The 7,676-nt window shown below is 39.9% G+C and overlaps 1 pseudogene; it reads left to right on the forward strand.

Moving 5' to 3' along the window:
- The first annotated feature begins 2,346 nt into the window (after positions 1-2,346).
- Positions 2,347-6,278, forward strand: LOC105004505 (annotated as a pseudogene).
- Positions 6,279-7,676: the final 1,398 nt, after the last annotated feature.

A 7,676-nucleotide genomic window follows, 5' to 3' on the forward strand; every position in this document is an offset into this window, starting at 1 on the left:
AAGTGATTTCTGTATGTTAGCCTTGTATCCTGATACTTTCCTTCCATTTTTTAAAATCAGTTCTAGTAGTTTTCTGAGGAATTTTTAATATCTACAGGCTGAACTTAATATCTACAGGCTTAGCAAATTTTAAATCTATAATAAAGTATCATTAGCTGTAAGTAGTATGCTGCAGAATAGATCTTTGGAATTTACTTATCTGGCATAACTGAAACTTTGTGCCATTTAACCACTGTCTCTTCATTTCTTCCTCTTATCAGACCCTGGTAATCACCATTCTACACTCTTCTTCCAGAAGTTTGACTTTTTTAGGTTCCATGTATAGGTGACATGGTACAGTTTTTATTTGTTTCTGTCTTATTTCACTTAGCATATGTCCTCCAGTTCCATCCAAGTTGTCACAAATCACAGAATTTTCTATTTTTTAAGGCTGAGTAATATTCCATTGTGTGTATGTATGTGTGTCTGTTATAACATTTTCTTTACCCATTTATTCACTGATGGATATTAGATTGTTTCCATATGTTGGCAATTGTGAATAGTCCTGGAATGAATATGATAGTACAGGTATCCTGATTTCAGTTTCTTTGGATAAATGTCCAGAAGTGGGCTTGCTGATCACATGGTAGTTCTGCTTTTCAGTATTTTAGGAAAGCTCCATATGTTTTCCATAAAGCCTGTACCAGTTACATTCCCACCAACAGTGTACCAAGGCTCCTTATTTTTCAACACGTGATTGCCAAACACTTGTTATCTTTTGTTTGATAATAATCATTCTCATAGTTATGAAGCAATAGGTCCTGTGGATTTGATTTGCATTTTCCTGATGATTAATGATATTAAACACATTTTAATGTACCTGTTAACCTCTTCTTCTGAGAAATATTTATTCAGGGCCTCTTTCCATTTTTTAAATTGGATTATTTGTTTATTTGCTAATGAGTTATTGGAATCCCTTATGTATTTTGGATAAAATCAATTATTAGACATGTGGTTTACAGATATATTCTCCCCATTCTGTACACTGTCTTATCATTTTGCTGATTGTTGCCTTTGTCATGCAAAAGATTTTTATTTTTTTCTCTAACCCCATTTGTTAATTTTTACTTTTGTTGTATGTGCCTTTGTGTGTCACATCCAAAAAGTCATTGCCAGGAACAGGGTCATGGAGCCCTTTCCTCATATTCCCCCCAACCCTTAGGAATTTTGTGGTTTCAGATGATAGATTTAGGTTTTAATCTGATTTTGGTTGGTTTTGTGTATCCAATTTCATTCTTTTGCATGTGGATATCAAATTTTCCCAACAATCTATTGAAGAGATTATCCTTTCCTCTCATTGTATTGTATTTTTGAGACCCTTGTAGAAGATTAGTTGTCCATAGATATGCGGGTTTCTAGCCAGGTCTTTTATTTTGTCCCATTGGCTTATGTGCCTGTTTTTATGAAATATACTTTTTTATTAGTTTCTAACATAATTTGAAATCTGGAAGTATGGTGCTTCCAACTTTGTTCTTGCTCAAGATCCTTTTACATATTCAGTGCTTTTTGTGACTCCATATACATTTTAGGATTATTTTTTCTATTTATGTGAAAAATGCCTTTGGAATTTTATAGGAAATTCATTGAATCTGTAGATTGCTTTGAGTAATATGGGAATTTTTGCAATATTAATTATTCAGTTTATGAGCATGAAATATCTTTCCATTTATTTTTGTCTTCTTAAATTTTTTCATCAAGGTTTTATAGTTTTTAATGTATAGATCTTTCATCTCCTTTGCTACATTTTAATCTTTTTGAAGCTATTATAGATGCAGTTGGCTAAAAGTGACCTCCAAAAGGACTTATGCCAAACCTCACCTCCCAAGACTGTTTCTGCCAGTGACCCTGTCCCTGTAGCAGGCCACTGCTGACCCACTCCTCTGCAGGAGACCCTCAAACACTCGCAGGCAGGTCTGACTCTGTCTCTTACAGGGTCACTGCTCCTTTCTGCTGGGTCCTTGTACACACACAGTTTTGTTTGTGCCCTCCAAGAATCTCTGTTTCCTCTAGTCCTTTGGAAGCTCTGTAATCAAATCCCACTGTCCTTCAAAGTCAGATTCCCTGGGGACTCCCAGTGCTTTTGTGGGATCAGATGATCAGGTTATTGTGGGGCCTAGAACTTTTGCAACAGTGTGAGAATTCACTCTCATTCAAATTTTGTCTCTGTCTCATTCACATCCCTTTTCTGTTCTAGGATCAAATCTAGGATTGTCATGGGCTTGGTCTTCTTCTTTTAATCAAAAATGGCCGTGTCTCTTCCTCTCTATGCGATAGACAAGACCACTTGGTGTACACTTGTGCTGAGTCATGCCAAGAAAACTTCTTAGTGATGTGGACTTGGTGTCAGACACAGCCATGGAAAAAGTGGAGATTCTGGGAAAGCAAATGAGAGGCAAGGTAAAAAAGAGAAGCCAAAATCTCATCAGACTGAAGAGGCAGCAGAAGAAAAGGAAGAAATGATTTCCCCCAAAGTTAAAAAGGTTAAAAAGAAAGCAGGGCCTTCTGAGGTTGCAATGAATTCTCCTAAACCCATAAAAGGCCAAAAAGAAAGAAGGGCCATCTCAAGATGACATTATTTCTCCTAAAAACAAAAGTTAAAAAAAATCGAAGAAGCCCTGTGAAAAGACAATTGTTTCTCCTAAAACCAAAAAAGTTATAAAAAATGAAGAGCCTTCTGAGGAAAAGTTGGTGCACCTAAGCCCAAAAAGATGAAGAAAGAAAAAGAAATAAATGAAGAAACTGGAGAGAAAAGCCACAGCTTCAAGAATAGGTTTCCTGTTTTTGGATCTGACTCCAAATCCAAGGAAGCTACCAGTGAAGAAAACAGTGAGTTAGAGCAGGAAATGACTGTGGAGCAAAAAAAAAAAAGGAGCTTTCTCTAATTTTCCCATATCTGAAGAAACTATTAAACTTCTCAAAGCCCAGGGAGTGACCTTCCTGTTTCCCATACAAGCAAAGACGTTTCACCAGGTCTATAGTGGAAAGGATTTGATTTCACAGGCATGGGCAGGAACCAGAAAGACATTCTCCTTTGCTTTCCTTTTGGTTGAGAAACTTCAGGGAGATCTGCAAGACCGGAAGAGAGGCGGTACCCCTCAGGTACTGGTTCTTGAACCCACAGGGAGTTGGCAAGTCAAGTAAGCAGGGACTTTAGCGACATCACAAAAAAGCTGACAACAGCTTGTTTTTATGGTGGAACATCCTATAGAGGGCAAATTGAATGCATGAGGAATGGGACTGATATCCTGATTGGGACATCAGGTCGTATCAAAGATCACCTGCCTGTGTCTTTTTCAATTTTGATTTCCTCAGGGTGTATCGGAGAAGGCAATGGCAACCCACTCCAGTGTTCTTGCCTGGAGAATCCCAGGGTCGGGGGAGCCTGGTGGGCTGCCATCTATGGGGTTGCACAGAGTCGGACTGCCACTGAAGCGACTTGGCAGCAGCAGGGTGTGGACCTAAGAGTGGGATTGCTGGGTCATATGGTGGTTTTGTTCCTAGCTTTTTTTCTTTTTTAGGAATCTCCATACTGTCTTCCATAGTGGTGATATCAATTTATATTTCCACCAACAGTGCAAGAGGGTTCTCTTTCCTCTACACTCTCTCCAGCATTTATTGTTTGTAGACTTTTTGATGATAGTCATTCTGGCCAGTGTGAGGTGATATCTCATTGTAGTTTTAATTTTCATTTTTCTAATAATGAGCAATGTTGAGCATCTTTTCAAGTGTTTGTTATCCATTTGTATGTCTTCTTTGGAGAAATGTCTGTTTAGGTCTTTTTCCCACTTTTTGATTGAGTTGTTTGTTTTTCTAGTATTGAATTGTATGAACTGCTTGTATATTTTGGAAATTAATCCTTTGTAAGTTTTTTTTTCATTTGCTATTATTTTCTCCCATTCTGAGGGTTGTCTTTTCACCTGGTTTATAGTTTCCTTTGCTATGCAAAAGCGTTTAAGCTTAATTAGGTCCCAGTTGTTTAATTTTTTTACTTCCATTATTCTAGGAGGTGGGTCATAGAGGATCTTGCTTTATGTCATTGAGTGTTCTGCCTATGTTTTCCTCTAAGAGTTTTACAGTTTCTGGTCTTATTCAGCACTATTTACAACAGCTAGACCATAGAAGCAACCTAGATGTCCACTGACAGATGAATGGATACTGAAGTTTTACATACACACAATGAAATATTACTTAGCATTAAAAAGGAACACATTTGAGTCAGTTCTAATGATGTGGATAAATCTAGAGCCTGTTATACAGAATGAAGTAAGTCAGAAAGAGAAAGATAAATATCATATACTAATGCACATATATGGAATCTAGAAAGATGGTATTGATGAATTTATTTGCAGGGCACCAATGGAGAAACAGACAGAGAGAACAGACTTATGGACATGGGGAGAGGGGTGGAGAGGGTGAGATGTATGGAGAGAGTATCACAGAAACTGACATTACCATATGTAAAATAGATAGCCAATGGGGATTTGCTATATGTCTCAGGAAACTCAAACAGGGGCTCTGCATCAACCTAGAGGGGTGGGATGGAGAGGGAGATAGGAGGGAGTTTCAAGAGGGAGGGACATATGTATACTTACGGCTGATTCATGTTGATGTTTGAAAGAAAGCAACAAAATCCTTTAAAGCAAGTATCCTTCAATTAAAAAATAAATTAACTTAAGAAAAAGACCACCTGCAGAATGGCAAGCTAGATCTCACCAAACTTAAGCATGTTGTCCTGGATTGGTTGACCAAATGTTGGACAAGGGCTTTGATGATCAAGTGGAAGAGATTTTATCCATGGCATGCAAGAATGATTCAGAAGACAACCTAAAACATTACTTTTTTTCTGCAACTTGCTCCCATTGGTTGTGTAATGTTGCTAAGAAATACATGAAATCTACATATGAACAAATGGACCTGATTGGTAAATAGACGCAGAAAATGGCAATAACTGTAGAGCATGTGGCTATCAAGTGCCACTGGACTCGGAAGGCAGCAGTTATTGGAGATAGTGGTTTTCAAGGGCCCACTATCGTATTTTGTGAAATGAAGAAAGAAACCCAGGAGTTGTCGCAGAATGTGGCCGTAAGGTACGATGCCCAGTCATTGCACAGAGACAATCCATAGAAGCAAAGGCAAATCACCAGGAAAGGTTTTAGAAATGGTGATTTTGGAGTTTGGGTTCCAACCAATGTTGCTGCACGTGGTTTAGACATCCCTGAGGTTCACCTGGTTGTTCAAAGTTTTCTGCCAAAGGATGCGGAGTCCCTACGTTCATCGTTCTGGGTGAACAGGTAGAGTTGGAATGACCGGGATTTGCATCTGCTTTTCCCAGCACAAAGAAGAATACCAGTGAGCCCAAGTGGAGCAAAAAGTGGGAATTACATTTAAGCGAATAGGTGTTCATTCTGAAACAGAGATAATAAAAGCTTCTAGCGAAGATGCCATCAGGCTCTTGGACTCCGTGCCTCCCGCTGCTATTGGTCACTTCGAGCAGTCAGCCGAGAACCTGACTGGGGAGCAGGGAACCTTGGAAGCTCCTGCAACAGCCCTGACCCACTTCTCCGGTGCCACGTCGGTAGACCAGCGCTCTGTGAACAACTCAAATGCAGGCTTTGTGACCATGATCGGCAGTGCGCGATTGCAATGCCAAACATTAGTTCTGCTTGGAAAGAACTTGAAGAGCTCCTGGGTGAGGATACTGATTCCAAAGTGAAGGGAATGGTCCTTCTCAAAGGAAAGCAGGGTGTTTGCTTTGACATCCCTACTGCAGCAGTAACAAAGTACAGGAAGAGTGGCGTGATTCACGGCGCTGGCAGTTTTCTGTGGCTACGGAGCAGTCAGAGCAAGAAGGACCAGGGGAAGGATAGCGCAACTTCCAAGGGCAACTGAGGTGTCAGGCGACAGCGGGAAAGAAGTAGAATCTTCAGAGGACAGCGATCAGGAGGCGACAACAAAAGACTGAGTTAGGCGCTCAGTCGTGTCCGACTCTTTATGACTCCGTGGACTAGCCCACCAGGCTCCTCTGTCCATGGAATTCTCCAGACAAGAATACCGCAGTGGGTTGCCGTTTCCTTCTCCAGGGGACCATCCTGACCCAGGGATTGAACCTGGGTTCCCGTATTGCAAGTAGATGCTTTACTGTCTGAGCTACTAGGGAAGCCTAATAGGGAAGCAACAAAAGTTACAGATTCCAAAACAAAGGCCAGAGGCAGAGTTTTAATAAAGCATTCGGACAGTAATTTAAAGTAGAGGATTTATTTGGCAAAAACAGAGCTATGTTCAGCAACATGGAACTGAACATTATTTTTTATGCAAAGTTAAAAGCACATTGTATTTCCATCCTGACCGGTTTCCCAGTCCCCATTTCTTCAAGAGAGAAAAGCTTCATCTAAATTATTTCATCTGATTGATGATTGTCATTTATAACTTTATTGCTACTTCTGTCTTGGGTATTCCTTTAGAAAAGGTGTATGGATTAATTACATATTCTAATGTATTGTCCATAGATTCTACAATAGAGTCAAGCAAGTATTTCTGATACTGTTTAAATTGACCTGTCTTTATACTTAGAAATGTCTCTTAATAGTAGGCTTCCCTGGAGGCTCAGATGGTAAAGAATCCGCCTGCAATGCCAGAGACTTGTGTTCAATTCCCTGGGTGGGGAATATCCTCTGGAGAAGGAAATGGCAACCGACTCCAGTATTCTTGCCTGGAGAATTCCATGGACAAAGAAGCCTTGTGGGCTACAGTCCATGGAGTTGCAAAGAGTCAGACAGGACTGGGCAACTATCACTCACACTCACTCTTAATAGTGTCTTTCCTAAATATCATGGGGAATGCAACAGTTTTTAAAGAAACACTTTGAGCACCCAAGGCTTTGTTCTCTAATTGGTACTCCTCAGTCATTTGACTGCCAATTACTCCTATGGTCCTATGATGGATCTTCTAAAAATTAACAGTGAGCAATATTTTGAAGCAAAGTTTCACACTTAACTGTGATGGAACACAGCTTATACCAGCATATGTTCTAGATTTGGAGCAAGAAGAGATAAGAAAGCCTTCCTCAGCGATCAATGCAAAGAAATAGAGGAAAGCAACAGAATGGGAAAGACTAGAGATCTCTTCAAGAAAATTAGAGATACCAAGGGAACATTTCATGCAAAGATGGGCTCGATAAAGGACAGAAATGGTATGGAGCTAACAGAAGAAGAAGATATTAAGAAGAGGTGGCAAGAATACACAGAAGAACTATACAAAAAAGATATTCACGACCAAGATAATCATGATGGTGTGATCACTCACCTAGAGCCAGGCATCCTGGAATGTGAAGTCAAGTGGGCCTTAGAAAGCATCACTATGAAAAAAGCTAGTGGAAGTGATGGAATTCCAATTGAGCTATTTCAAATCCTGGAAGATGATGCTGTGAAAGTGCAGCACTCAATATGTCAGCAAATTTGGAAAACTCAGCGGTGGCCACAGGACTACAAAAGGTCAGTTTTCATTCCAATCCCAAAGAAAGGCAATGCCAAAGAATGCTCAAACTACCGCACAATTGCACTCATCTCACATGCTAGTGAAGTAATGCTCAAAATTCTCCAAGCCAGGCTTCAGCAATACATGAACCGTGAACTTCCAGA

Source organism: Bison bison, unplaced genomic scaffold, assembly GCF_000754665.1.
Source record: "Bison bison bison isolate TAMUID 2011002044 unplaced genomic scaffold, Bison_UMD1.0 scf7180017858048, whole genome shotgun sequence".
In the NCBI taxonomy this organism is placed as follows: Eukaryota; Metazoa; Chordata; class Mammalia; order Artiodactyla; family Bovidae; genus Bison; species Bison bison.